Here is a 15,977-nt window from a genome sequence, read left to right as displayed (position 1 = left end):
TTAGCAACACATCTTTTGTCACTGATCCACAGTAAAAGACATGCATGCTCTTAACCTATTCCAGCTTCAAAAAAAAAGTCACCTGAGACACGACACTGGTGTCTGTATTAGTGCCATGAAATTGCGCAAGTGAAGGCAATTTACCCAAATTCAGGGAGGTACAGTGTAAAAGTATGTGTCTTATGGAATACTGCAGAACTTCTGAGAAATGTTAACCACATGCACCAAATGGTTGACTGAGTTATGCAGAACTCAGGGTGGTTTCAGCTTGCAGATTCAAACTCAAGTTTTACATGAAAATACGCAAGTGTCCGTGTGTGAAATGGTTGTGTGAGATCTCATTTCAATTAGTGGAAAAACAGTCAATGTACTCAGTGAAATTTAGAGCAGAGTTCATCTGAGAAGGTAGTAGGGATGCAATTTAGTTGCTTAAATCTAAGCAATTATTACCATCTGTGTTGCCTGCTGGTATCCATGACATCCATGCAGGGGTGGTGACCATAGCACAGGGCCTGGCAGAGACCTGCCTGGCAGAGACACCAGATGGGATCCTCTTGAGCATCTCGAATGAGGCTTCTGTATATTGATGACTGAACTGAGCTCAAAAGTTCCGTAGACTACGATGTAGTTTCCACACCCAACCCACTGGTTTCTCCCTATAGGTGGACACCTATAGTTATATGTCTAGATTTTTAAGTTGAACTCCTGCCTGAAGGAGTAACTCAATTCCCCAAATTTCAACTGAAAATGCCTTAGGTTGTCTTGCTTGACCTCCAGCTGCAGTTTGAGAAAGACAGTTCTCCTGTAGATCCTGTGTCATGTCTATCAGTCCAGCTTGAATGTCTCAGAAACCCTAGAACATTTGAAATTAACTAAAAACTAGTGTTTAAGCATTGAGTTAAATCTGCAATGTCCATTAAAATTGCCACCTTCCAAATTCTGTAAGATTTATCTGCTTTTCCAAGATTGTTGCCCAGTGTCACTTAGGAGAGCTTTTTGAGCTGCAGTTAAAAACCTTCATAGCCAGTTATTCAAATACAGGCCATTAACCAAAAGGATGTGCACAAATGAGCTTCAGTGACAACAGCAGAAACAGAGATCTGTAGCCTTGATGGAACAGCAATAAAATAAGCTGGGCTTTTGTATGAAAATGTCATTTAAGCATCCCTAGGGTATTTGAAGAGTAAACAACCAAAGAAGTTCCAGCAATGCATGAGTAGAAAGAATCTCATCTAATTCACTACACTGCATTGACTCAGGATATTCCTAATTTCCCTGATATGTCCCTAAAAAGTTTATTGTAATTTCATCAGAAGGAAATCCATAACATCTTTAAATATTTGGCACTGCTGATTACCTAAATCTCAATATTCTATACCAAAGATTTCTTTTACTGTAAGAAAGCCAATAACTTTTTTTTTCTTCACCCAGTGGGCTCAGAGAACAATTGATTCCTGAAACTTTTATAGCAACCTCTTTACTATATCTCAGAAAATTGGTATATTCCAGTCCTTACTTATTTACTGTTTCAACCTTTTTTTTCCCCCTAAGATAGCAGCAGTTATGCTTCTTCGTGATGACTTTCTCAAGAGACCCTGATTTCAAGACTCATTGTGTGTTGTACACATCTTTATTTAATAACAGACACCAGTGGAACAATTTGGCTATCTAAAAATCAGTATCTAGAGATGCCTGAGTCACTGATAGATACTCAAGACATCTATCTGCACAGGCCTGATAGATGTGACAGAAGACCAGTGGGAAACCCACAATCATCTGACTGAAACTGGAGATCTAGTGGAATAACTTTAGTCATCTAAAATGTAATTAGATTTCTGAGACTAGATAGATGAATCATTCTTGAGTATATAAAGCAATTTTTGTAGCCTGTGTTTTGCAGATGGAGGGGAAAGGCCAAGGGAAATGCCATATCCAGCATCAGAAATTAATTTTCTGGTAAAGTCAGGTGTCAAACGTAGAGCATTGGAGTCTCTCAGTTGTGGTTTGGCCAAGGTTTTGAAGTTGTGTTGTACACCCCAAGCACAAAAAGTTGTACTCGGGTCATTGGCTAGGATTCTCATTCCTACTCAGAAAAAGGGTTGTGTTCAAACCAGTTTTATGTCTTATATCTCACCTTGGTTTTCCTCTGTTGGTTATGCAGGGATCAGAGTCAGAGAAAGGCATCTTGAGATAAACCCATAAATTTCTATCCAAAATCTAAGATATTGTGACAGGTGCCTAATATTACCTCAGGTATAGTAGAGTGGTCTGAGTAGGGATTATTGCTCACAGCCTGACTAATATGTCCCACATAAATGTTGGTTATCTCCTTTATGGACAAGTTCATGCGGTTCTCTACAATTTTGGGGTTAGCAATTAACCTTCCCCATAATATCCCCTGTAATTAGTATCAAATACATGTTTAGCCTCAGGAATATCTGGGAAATAGTGTGGCCAGGGTAATTGCAAAGGCATTTGTAGAGTTTTTAATAGGGACCACTGTATAAAACTTTCCTCTGTTGCTGATTTTGGCATGCTGACGTATATTTTCTCAATCCTTTATAAAGAAAGGTGTTCCAAATGGTTTATTTGCTGCCTTGTCTCCATTTCCTGACCTCTTTCTTATTAAAAAGCATAGCAAGGGGTCAGCTATTAAAAACTGAATTGATTTGCCTGTCTTGATGAGACTCAGGTCTTGCACTAGTTTAGCAAAGTGCTTGCATTAAGGATTAGCTAAGGCATTGACCACCCAGCCAAACATTGCCTACAAGCAATGAGATGCTGTTGTGACTTATTTCCTAATTAACATCTGTGCTTTTAATAGATGTGAGAACCGAAGAGATATGATGCAATAGAGAAGACAACAAATTGAACCTAAAATGTGCATATTCCGGCTGTGGGTTGTCAGTAAAGTCTCAAACTGAGCTGCTGCCCAAAAATGGCAGTTGCGATCATACAAACATACTATTCCTTCTCTTCTTCCATCCATCTTAAACTTGCTCTTGGACAACAGTGCTGACTTCCCAGCTGCAGCACAGGACATCCTACCAGCTGCTGAGAAGGGCTTGTGCTTTGCAGTAGAATTGGACATGGGGAGAGTGCTTTCAGTTTCCCAAATGCTGATGTCTCCACTGCAGATTATAGTCAACTATAGATTCACTAGCAATCCCCTATAGAATATAGGGATAGAGTCAGTACAGTTTAAGAAAACTGTTTTAATAAAATGAGGCAAAGTCCCGGGTTTCTTGCTAGAAGCCCTATCTGGTTTTATGACATTCAGACCTATTAGTGTGGGAATAATTCTGAGCTAACATAACTGTCATGTTTGGGGATGCAGATTAGAGAGAGAGAGAGCTCTCCTCAGAGCTCTGCACTATACCAAGGTTCTAGTTTGAGAGTCACCTCAGGAACTCATTATGCTAATGGCTGATAACCCACCAGCGTTCAGTGAAACCAACAAGAAGGCTCAAGATCATGCTGTTCCATTATCTTTCCAGGTAAATCATGGCTTGGATCACCAGCAGACTTACAAACAAGTTCTCTTTCTTCTCACTTTTAGGGCAACAGATGATATTCTGAGGGGAGACTAGGACCTTGACAGGTCCAGGGGCCAGTGGAGGCTGTTGACACTTCCTAACCCTAGGGGTGGCATTCAGCTTGCAGATTCAGACATCTGAATTCAAGTATCTATATGCAATGTGTTCATGTGAATGGGATATCTTATTTATCATTATGGCTTATGTAGATCTGGGGCCAATATAATTTGCCAAAACGTAGACTCCTAATGCCGTTTCAGGCAACCTGAGTTACCTGAAATTTTGCCTTGGCCCTTGTCATTGGTCCTGTGGGAGGCAGGGAACTTGGCCTAGGGGATCTCAAACAGCATCTCATATCCATATTGAGGACGTCAAACTGAGTCTAGGCTCTATCTTGACTGTGATGGAAGGTAGAATCATAGAACCATAGAACTGTCTGAGTTGGAAGGGACCTTTCAGATCATCGAGTCCAACCATTGACCTAACACTGTAGGACACCCAGTGCACGCACACCTAAATGTCTAGATGATCTGGCTCTAAGACAAGTGTCTATATTAGGAAGATAATCTTTTTGAGTCTCCTCTATAATTAATAAATATTCCCTTGTGAGGGCAATTCAGAACAATGGATTGGATCCTTCCTCTAAATGACTCTTTGAAAGAACCTGTCTCTCTCTGTTGACCACAGGGTAACACTGGGGCATCTAGACTGTTAGTGCTGGCTCTAATTTAGATATCTGACTTATTTGGGATCACTACTAGAGCAGTATATATCCCAAGTGATGCACATGTGCTTAGGAAAATCTGTACCAGCTTCTTTCCCTGGGGAATGGAAAGTTCTGTTGTTATTTTAGTTTCATTCCCACCCAGGATGAGGTATAAAACTAAGTACATGTTTGGCTGTAACCTTTGTGCTGTCCATGACTGACCCAAACCTCATCAATTTCTAAGATGGATTTGCCCTGACTGGGGTGGCCCTTGAATCAGGCCTACGAGATCAAAGATAAAAGGAAAGAGAGCCAAAGACAGATTTAGAAATATAATCAGCTAGCCATAGCTACACTCTAATTAAATTGCTACAGGCCAACAGCTGCTCTTTAGGGAGTCTCTAAACTCTAACACATGCCCCTATATTACAGTAGTAAAACCAAGGAATAATTTTGCTCGACAATAGCTTTCCTGTGTGCATTGAAATGGCCTAATATACTTTCGTGCCTGAATTTAGTGGTTCGAGGGTAAATATATAACTTTGAGGTTTTCTTTTTTTTTTTTTTCTTTCTTTTTTTCCTGGTCCTCCAACCATGATGTCAAAGTAAGGGAAAATATTTTGTAAAAAACCAAATTAACAAACCACAAGAAATCCATATGGCATTTCCCCTCATCCTCCCCACTGTCTAACTCCTGCAGCTGTGGAATCCAAAGTATACCTTTTCTCCACAAATATACCCCTCTGTGGACATTATTACCACAGACCTTAAACCAAAGCTGATGGCAGAAGTGGGAAAGACCTCTTTTAGATGGAGCTACCTATAAAGAGGCTTGAGTATCCCATCCCTTCTAAGGGTAAGGGACCACAGCAAGGGGAGATCAAGTGAGGGAAGGTCAACGAAAAGGGTTCAGCATAACCCAGAAGGTATCATTCAAGTCTTCCAAAGTGAGGCCCTGCTTCCCAGAAAGTAGCTGGATATTGCCTGCTGATGGGAAGTAAAGAATACCTATTTTTTGGTTTCCTTTCCTTCTGCTTTTCTTTGTTAAGTTGCTTTTATCCTTACCCATGAGTGTTCCATCATATTTTCTTCCCCTGTCCTGTTGAGAAGGGAGAATAACAGAGCAGCTTGGTGGGCACCTGGTGACCAGCCATGGTCAGCCCACCACAACTGTGCAGAGCCTGGCTCTGTCTTCTTGACAAGCTACTCCCAGGTACCAGCAGGCTGCTATTTGGTCCACACAAAGCCCTGTCTTCTCCAGCCTGCACAAACCCAGTTCCCTCAGCCTCTCCTTACAGCTCCAGCTCACAATCATCTTGGTGGCCCTCCACTGAACTTCCTCCAGTGTGTCAATGTTTATACTGTAACTTCAGCCCAAAACTGGGTTCAGTATTCTAGATACAGTCTGAATTTTGATCCAAAACAAGAGCCAGTCATCACTCCTTCTTTCACTTGATAGATACATGTCCCACACACTACTTTTTTTTTTCCAGAAAATACAAGAAAACCTAGGCCTGAGATTTACATAACCTGACTTTAGATGCCTGAGATGAAAAGCCCTCCTCCTTTGCTACAGATCCCTACCCTCCAGCCTCCTGAACTGTATCTGGATACCTCTTAGGGTAAGATGAATCAGGTTTAAGTAGATCACTTTTAGCTGTCTAAAGTTACTAATTAGAAACCTCATTCATATTATCCCAACCATCTATAAATGTTGGGAAATAATTGAGTATTTCAGTATTGAATATTTCAGTGTATTGCTGCAATGAATATTCTATCCTCCTTTAGAAGTTATGAAAATGTCTGTAGATAACGCCATCCTACAATCCCATGGCAAACTGAAAAGTCTGTGAGCCTGCACATAAATACACTTATAAGCTAATTGCATGAGTCTAAATAAGCACTCAAATATTCATGCCTGCCAACCTCTTTCCCTTACATGCTTTCCCACTCAACACCTTCTGTTTAAAGCAGAAAAGCTCAATGGGGAAAGGAGGTGAACTCCACTAAAGCAGCACACAGTACACTTGAATTCTCCTTTATGAAATGGCTGGTTATTTCATTTAGAATTAAATAATGAAGGATTTCTACATCTCTCAGTCTCTCAATTCTCTGAATGGCTTTCTTGCTATTGACAAATTTGCCTTTTTGCAGATTGCACTGAAAATATATATTAGTGTGATGTCTATGTGTGTGCATGTAAAATAATTTTAGGCTACGGTTAGTGTTTAAAAAAAGCAGAGTAAAATAGGAGAGTTATTTCTGGAGAGAAGCCAAAGGTGACTGAGAAAGTACTGGCATGCTCAGATGCAGAGGTTTCTCAGAGGTCAAGTAGGTGAATGCTGGGTGGCCAAGGACTATGGAAAGGTCTCTGCAGTTAGGAGAGGTTCAGCAAACCAGTTTGGTGGCTTTACACACAGCCACATTGCTCTGCCTAACTCATGGGGGGTCACAGAGCTGAGAGAAGCCATGACAATGTGGTACAGCAGCAGCAGGAAAAAGTCCCGTTCCCCCTGCTGCCTTCATCATCTCAAGTCCTACCAGGGATGTGGCTCAGTGGGCAACACCACCAAAAATCGAGGGCAAAGCAATCTAAGAGGTCAGCTTGGGATATCTGTAAATGACTTCTTCTGGCTGCTACCTGTGGCTTTCTGCAACAGAGATCTACACCAGCTGCCAAACCCACCTGGCTTTTTGGGGAAAAATATGCCCACATTAAGTTCTTAAATAGCTGCAGATGGTGAACTTACCCCTCGTGTCTGCAGTGTCAACACATACAAATGAGTTACTCTCTCTTCTACCTCCTTATAGTCTCAATGGGGAATGAGGATTTTAGGGGATAATTCATCTGAGTTACCATCAACAGAAACTTTGGGACAAGAAGAACCACACTCCAGTTTATTAAATGTATTGAACACACCTCTGATGACAATAGAAAGAATTCAGAGTACCTAGCTCGGATGGAAATGTTGACTCTTCATCATGTAAATCCCATAGCAGATACTTCATGGCAGCTATAATATACTGCTGTCCTACAGGATTCTGTCCAAGGACATTTATTCTGTGCTTTGGCATCCTGTAACAGATGTAAGAAATGAAATCTGCAGAGCATTAAAGGATATTATTCTCAGAAATTGCCACCTTTGTGTGAGAGGAGATTCATTCCTATGTATGTGGCAGGCAGAGGGTACCTCAGCGAGTTCCTCATTACATCGCTGTGGTTCAGCCAATTGTTTGCAAGGTGCTGATTACAATCATTGTCCACATCTTTCATTGTACAAAGGAAGATAATCAGGAATCGTAAAAAAAAAAATATCATGGCCCCTGAATCAACCCACATCCTACAGAAACTCAGAGATGAGCACAGCTGAAAAGAAGGTGGCAAGGGAGGACAGGAATACAAACTGGCTTTCAGCAACGCGCAGTTGTGCCAGTTTCCCTCAGACTTTCATCAATATATGCCCTTCAAGAAAGCCAGTAAGAAATGACCATTTCAGTAGTACCAATTTACACTCACAGCTAAGTCAATAATTGTGCATATTTTGACTTTTATTTATATCAGGGAGATGAAACCTTCAAAAGGTTTCATAGGTAGGAAAGGACTCTTATAGCAGCTGATTCCTGACCCCACTTCAGATACTACTCAATTCATGTTTAATTCAAACAAGTCTGTAATATAAATACTCCCCCTGCCCACTTGCAGAAGTCAAAAAATATCCTTCTTAAGTAAATTCCTGAGTGAAATGCAGGATCCCTACAACCTCAAAGCAAGAGCCTTAAAGAGAAATTGTACCATCAGAAGGAAATAGGAGGAAGCCTGGATATTGGCAATGTCAGAAGTCCCTGTAGGGGGGAAAAATAAAAGAAAGAAAAGGCAATGGTGGGAAATTGTCTCCTGAGCTGACCCACGGTCAGTTCAGTAGCAGGAATTTCCACTTTTGCCCTGTATTTGGATCAGAATTAAACACAAGAGATAGCCTTGCCTCAAACTACCTTTCATTTAATTGAGGTAAAAACTCTTACTTTCCATCCTCCAGTGGCAAACTATGGCACAGGCAGACTCATTGTCATGCCCAAGGCAAGAAGCTCTCTGTGATCTACAGAACCCCTCAGATACCTTCTCCCTTGATGCATGAGACTCCCTGGAGGAAAGGATGCCCCAGTGTCCAGTCCCATACTGGAGCTCAACCTTCATGAAGACCTCTGAGGAGATGGTGCTCTCCAGCACGTAAGTGGCTTCTTTGAAGCCCTTGAGATCCATCATCCCAGACAGTTGTACCTACTGCTTGGAAACAATGGAGAAAGAGAGAGGACCACAAGGGTATAAACACCTGGCTGTGGGAAAGGTGAGAGATGAGTCTACCATACGTGTTTTGGGACTGGTAAGCCTGTACAACTATCTAGCAAGCCAGGAGTAAAGTCTTTTCTGTAGGATCTAAAACATAAATTCGTGTGTGTGTGCTTATACCACTGGATCCCTGCTCACTGGGGACTTTCAGCAGTTTTTGTGGGATTGTTCCTGGGTAAAAAGAAGGCCAGAGGTGAGGCTGGGATTGCCAGAAGTCCCTCCAAGTCTGAAACATTTACCCACCCTTGGGGAAACTTTGTGCTTGTCTGTGTGGTCATATCCCCACATAATTTTCTTTTTCTTTTTCTTTTTCTTTTTCTTTTTCTTTTTCTTTTTCTTTTTCTTTTTCTTTTTCTTTTTCTTTTTCTTTTTCTTTTTCTTTTTCTTTTTCTTTTTCTTTTTCTTTTTCTTTTTCTTTTTCTTTTTTTCTTTTCCTTTTTCTTTTTCTTTTTCTTTTTCTTTTTCTTTTTCTTTTTCTTTTTCTTTTTCTTTTTCTCTTTTTTATTTGTTTGTTTCTTTTTCTCCTTGACTGGTTTTTGAGAGAGGCCACCCCTTGGAGAGGGGAAGGAGGAAGAAGAAGGGTCTGTCTTTCATTCATGCAATATCCAGGCAGGCTGGGGACAGGCTGAGCATCTTGCTGTCTTGCAAAAAAACCCAGCCAAAATAGAGCTAACGTATCTTTAATGGTGGCACTGGGGAGGGGGTCGTGGAGCTTTTTTGGGTATCTTCAGGAGCTGTTGTCTTTGGCTGTGCTGCCCTGTCTCTAGACACTTCCTGTCTTTCTGAGGTTTTGTTAGTTTATAAAGTATCTGTGTTGGACTTGAGGTTCACCCTGGATATTGGTTCTTGCTGTAGTCAGCAAAAGTGAAGAGAATGGAGAAAAAGACAGTCTCAGGCTCCCTGCCCAGCAACCCACCTCCCCATGAAGCCTCCAGAGCACTGTTTCCTCAGAGCAGTTTCTGGAACAGATGTGCTCTTATGGATTATGGGCAAGTTATTCCTACCACTTCGTTTTAAAAAGTTTTCCAACCCTGAACACGCAGACATCCTGGAGACCCAGCTCCCCTCTTTCCACCTCACACCTCCTCTTTGGCAGGAAGGAGACCTGAAATTTCCCTTTTACATTGGAGGCAGCATTTCATCCTTCATTATAGCTCAGCCAGCGCAGGACCAGACCAATCGTCTGTGAAATGGGAAAGGAGATCTTTGCTAAACATCGTGGCTGGGCTGAATGCTTCCTATAATCTTATCTGCCACAATGTGTTTCAGACATGACGTCTTGCTCAGGATGTATCTCGGGCATCATATACCTATGCTGGCTCTACTGTCTCTCACCAGCTTTACCTTGTAGGCATGACTATACCACATATTATTTGTATAAATGCAAAGGGAGATACAGACCACTATATTATGACTCTCCAGGCTCAGGTACCTACGCAGAAATACATGTAGACAGACATAAATGTCACATCCTCTCCCTTCCCAAATATATTTCACCCACGGCTGGGAATCAGACAGAGACACAGGCACACACAAAATTGTTTGCAAAGCCATATGTAGTCACATACATGAAAGCATCTATATTGGAATCCAATTGGACACAAGGGTAAAATTTTTCACCATGAGAACAATCAGCCATTGGAATAATCTCTTCAGGCAAGCAGTGGATTCCCCAACATTGAACACTTTTAAGATTCAGCTGGGCAGGGTGCTGGGGCATCTTGTCTAGATCGTGCTTTTGCCAAGAAAGGTTGGATCAGATTATTGTTGAGGTCCCTTCCAACCTGGTATTTTATGATTCTGTGATGTAACTCAGATAAATACAAGATGTGTGGGTACTGATATCCATAACAGATGTTTCTACATCATCTCATCTTATTGATAATGACTAAAAAAGAGTTCTTTAGAAAAGACAAGGATATGTTCATTGAAGAGAAATGTTTGATGCTAGTGTCTGAACTGTGATTAGAAACTGATCTCCCCAAACTGCCCATCAAGGAATCCCTTTTTCTTTTCAGCCATCACAGGAGGGCGGGCAGTAAATGCAGCCAGTTAATGAAGTCCTCAATAAATTACTGTGTGAAAGGTCTGCGTTTGGGTGACAAGGTACCTAATAAAATTCCTCCCTCCCTGCAGGAGAATGGCAGCAATGCCATCTCCAGTTCCTTGTGACATTATTCCTGGGAGCAAAGCACCCTCTGGTTTTGATTCCATTCTTTATCCTGCACCTTTTCCTTGCAGGTCTCATGGGAAGGAGCAGCTCATTAGATCTTTGAGGTGATATTAGTCTAAGCTGCTCTACACAACACCACGTGGCTCAAATTATTCTGACGTATTCCCATAAATTGTGGCTGTTTTTTCATCCTGAGAGAACTTTATTTAGCTTTTTAGATGGTTGCTGTATTTTAAGCTCTGTCCAGGAGCAGCATGAAATTGCAAACACAGCCTAGGGCACACACTTTACCACTCACAAATCTGTATGCCATGAACCAAGTCTAACCTTGAAACTTCTTCAAACAGTATTTTTGACTTCTGCTAGAAATATGAACCAGTCCCCTGTGGCACATATTTTCAGTTGTCTTCTGAGGTTTTACATTTCAAGTCTTAGCTTTTATGGCAAACTGGGCATTGGAGCAGAATTTGGCATCTTGATGTTATTTCTGTGTTATTTATTAATGTTTATCTGATTGCATTTTTTGCAGTGTTTGTGTACACAAAAACAGGGTCTGGACAGTAGTCAGTATTTCTTAAGTATTTACCCTGGCTCTGAAACAGACTCCAGCTTTGACCTTGGAAAGAATCACTTTAATCCATCACCCCTGTTCTAAATAGCAGCAATGGGAAGTTGACTCCCATGTTTATGTGTGAGTGCCCTACAGCAGATGCCCCCAGGCTCTCAAACCCATTTATCATAAGCACTATACTGTTAGCCATGGACGAAGAGTCTCTTTTAACAGAAATAGTCTGTTTCTTTAGGATAAGGAGAACTTCAAGGTGGTCTCAGGTATTGCACGGCTCCCTGAGTGGTCCCAGCATCCTTCTAAACTCTGCAGCTCTGAGGCCAGTTATTCCCCTCCCAGAAAAAAACCCCTCAGTTGAGATGAAACAGGGCCAGGCTATGGGCACATTACAAAGGTGTCACACTAGTATCGACATTTATTAATACTGGTTCTATCTGATATCACATGCACTTAAGACTGCAGTGCTGCAGAGGTATCATTATGTACACATCACTGCTCTACCCGTGCACTCGCTGCCATCTTCATTGGCACTGCTGTGAATAAAGTCCTGTTATTTGCATTTGTAAAGGGAGATAAAAGCATCCAGACGTGATGCCAGATGCATTATCCCCTCTCTGCACATGGCCAAAGACCTTGCTATTTCCTAAATTCACTAGCTTGATACTTAATCTAGATTTCAGTCACGCCTGAAACTCTGCATCTTGCAGTTCAACCAGGCTTATCACAGGGGAGCTTTGAGCAGGCATCTTCACCACTGCACACAGACTATAACAATAAAAAATAAGCAGTCTTGCCTGTGTAATTATCTTCACAGCTTCTGTACCAGACAACACTCACACCTTTTCATGCTCTTGAACAACATATAAAGGCAGAAACAAGCATAAACACAGTTCACTGCATCGACTCATGGTTTGAAACAGCCCTTTTAGCCCAGTGGTTGTGCTTATTATAGAGGGTAAAATTCTCCATTATATCACCTGCAGCAAGCATGGAAACCGATCCCAACGCTGTCTGCAGTGTACTCCAAAACAACAGGCTCTGGTCACGAAGGGACAATGTCCCCTAAGGGGTGGCATCAGAGAGCTTTGAAACATGGCAGTTGTCCTCTGGGAATGCCTCTAAACAGGGATGTTGACCGTGTTGTTGGAGACAATGCAGTTTCCAGCTTTTTGTGGCAACATTTCTTCAGGTGATTAAATATTTGCTGAGCCAACATGCCCACACTTCGCTGCTGAGCAGGATGTGACAACGTGAGTCAGCTGTAATGTGAATGCAGGAGAAATGCAAAGAAAAGTCTCAGAAAGAAAATCTCCAGCTTATGCTGGTGTTGGTAACTTTTCCCAGACTAGAATTCATCCCCAATCTCCAAAACAGAAAGGTGTAATTACTCTGCCACTTTTCATTTACAATTTGACCCCAGAAAGTCATGGAAATTTGGGCTTTACTTTGAAGAATTTTCCTCTGTCATTTTTCATCCAGTTCCTGCACACTGTAATGTTGCTTAAAATGGTATTTTTTTTGTCAGTTGCTCACTTTTCTGTTTGATGGAGTCATGAATCACCAGGCTAACATCGTAAATATGCATTTTGATGAAAACAATGGTTTTGAAAGAAACTAGACTGTAAATGGCACAGTGAAGCAATTGTCTTTTTGTTCTGTTTTGGTCTAGCATCAAGCACAGCATGCTCCCAGTCAATGGCTGTAATTCTTGGCAAAAGCAATGATTATTAGGGATTTACAAATTAATGGCAATTAATGATGAGTAGAAGTTACTAACAGTGCCTCTGTTCATTCTGGGCTTTGCTCATCATGCTTGTGATACTGGGATGTGTTAATGTAATACTGTGTGTGTGCTAGCTGTCTCCCACATGCATGCATCGGCCTTCTCTCTCTACTTTCTATTTTTCAAAATGTATGAGACTCCATTTGTTGGACAGTAAAAGAGGGTCCCTCCCTCCTGGGACCTCCTGGGGGAATTTTACATTGCTGAACCAGAGAAAAGAAATTAATCTTCTACAAGGACTTGATGGAGGCAGAGATCTCTGCAGTCCGCTGCCATGGTGTTTCTGTTACTTCAATGTCCTTCCATTACAATCTGCTGCCTTTGTTGTCTGTGTGTCCCAAATGACACAACCTGGGACCTCCATCATCCAGGACAAATGTGAAAAGATATGTCACATAAGCAAAAGGGGCCTTCTGGAAAGTCAGTTGCCAATGGATTTTCCAGTAGTGTCTCTGTTTTTAAGTATCTGTGCATGTAAGTTTGTCTACAAGTACGCCTGGAAGAGGCTCACAAACTTACATGCACCGATTTTCATCCAGACCAACCCTGAGTGTGCAACTGTGATACTGTCACTCTGTCTGGTGTGCATGATAGAGCCTGAGTATGCTGAATTTCTACTTTTATACCTGTTTTACAGAAGTTACAGAAAGATACTACCGATACTTTATTTCTGGCAAGCCAGCATGAGGCTGGTGGTAGACAAAGGTGATGGCCATAAATCTACCTAAACTCAGTGAAGTTCTTTGGAAGCTTTGAGCTGAAGACACACACTGAATTTAAACTGGAGAGGTACTTTGTGTTGTGCGACTATGGGTTTTGAGGTTGTTTTGTTGTTTTTTTTTTTAAATCTGTTACTAGGCTCCCAAAAACCTAGTATCATCAAACTAGAAACTTCATCCCAGAAATGTCAAACCACATCTTGAGAGATTCTTTGTAAGTCTGTGTTATCTGTGTGTTTGTGTGCTTATTCCTATGCACCCTTTGATTCTTGCTGGTGGGAACAGAAGCACAGCTTCAAATGCTAGTGCTGTCCCAAATGACACAGTTGCTTCAATTCAGTCTAGGTCTACCTACACACATACATACTTTTCTTTCTTCATTTCTCCTGTCTTTTATCTTTGGCATGCATCATAACTCTCCTGTGGCACTTTTATTACAGGAAAGTGAAGGAATTCACAGAACAGCTAGTTCAGAAACACAGGCACTTTTGGATTTATAAATGAAAACATTCATTTTGCTGTTCTGCAGGGCTTTTGACATATTTCAACAACTTCACCAGATAAACGGGAGAAGAAGGATAGATGGACATAGCTATGTGAGAAACTTTAGGGAATCCAAAGAATTTTCTGTGTTAAATAAAACTGGGAAAAAATAGCTGCACTGTATCACAAGATGTTTGGTGAATTCATAGGTCACGTTGTCTACATTATGCAGTGTGGTTGCATCTCTGCATAAACACTCATATATATATTTAAGATCAGTACGTATAATCAGATATTAATTCTACCAGTAAACATGGATTCACAGGTATTTTCACATCATTACCACTCCAAAAACACTTTCCAAAATCAGATAAGAAACCTATTTTACTTTGGGCGGGGGTGGTATCTTGGTGGGGCAAGAAGGGGGTGAAGTAGTACACAGACAAGGTCTGTGAAGAGAAAGTCTGTCTGTGAACATATCAGTCCAGCTTACAAGTTGGATAGGATTAATCTCATCCATAAAAACTCAAAACAAGACTTGCAGAAGATATGCATATATCTGAGCAAACTGGGGCCATAGCCTAGAGCAGTGCAAATAACAAACCATATCACTGTTTAGACCACCAAATTATGTTCAAAAAGCCTATGCCTGAAGGAGCTGTTTAGAGTCTTTTTATTCACAGTGGAGGGGAAAAAACCGGTGTTTCTAAGGGCCAATTTATCTGATCGTAAGAGCAAAAGCCCTGAAAAATCAAATGGGTCAGCTGAGAAAAATTAATCTTGAAACCAGTTCTGGGAAAACCTGCAGTTTCTCTGGGGAATGGCATTAAGGAGGAAATCAGGTGTAATTTTGACAACAGGTTTGGCTGAAAAAAATTAAATCTGTTCATAGAGGAAAATGTTGAAAATGTAAAAATGTTTCATTTCAAAATGATGAATATGGATGCATTTTGATTTTTTCCTTCAAAGCGGTAATTAATTAATTGAGGTGGAAATAAAAGCATTTAGAGTGATGAATAAGTAAAAAAAAGAGTTGGAACATATCACTAGGGAGCAAAATATTTTTAATTGGCCCCCCGAGATTAAATTATTGATGTATTTATTTGTTTAATTTCTTGTGGACATCACTGAAAAAATATTACAGTATTCACTTTCCCTTTGGCTTCCGCATCAAAAACATCCATGCTGCAGCCCCTGCTCTAATCCAGGCTTGGGTGGGTTTAAGGAGAGGGTAATGAAATGCCAGCCAATATCCTCACTCCATCTGAAACCCCTTCTGCATGACTGGGTGTCGCAATACAAGTTACTGCTGGAATGTACTATGTAATTCTGGCAAGAAGTCAATAGGCTTGAACTCCTCAAATAACCAACGCATGGTACTAAGGAATCAGTGGAACAGGCAGCAGCCCAGACAGCCAGTCCATTAGCAGCTTAACCACAGCAGATGTAAAGTCACCAACAAAACTCCCTACGGAGTCTCCCAAAGAGCCAGATGCTACTGCTATAAAAAGACCTTCTAGAAACTTGGCATGTCTCCTGCCCACATTTTTTTTAAAGACACATTCTCTAGATAGGCGAGGGTTTTTTATTTATTTTTTTTTAGTTTGGATTTAGGGATAAGGGAGAAGAGGAAGGGAAGGGGGAGATATTGTTTATTTATT

Source organism: Larus michahellis, chromosome 2 (assembly GCF_964199755.1).
Source record: "Larus michahellis chromosome 2, bLarMic1.1, whole genome shotgun sequence".
Taxonomy (NCBI): Eukaryota; Metazoa; Chordata; class Aves; order Charadriiformes; family Laridae; genus Larus; species Larus michahellis.
The sequence above is the reverse complement of the archived record's forward strand: the minus strand, read 5'-3'. Positions refer to the sequence as shown.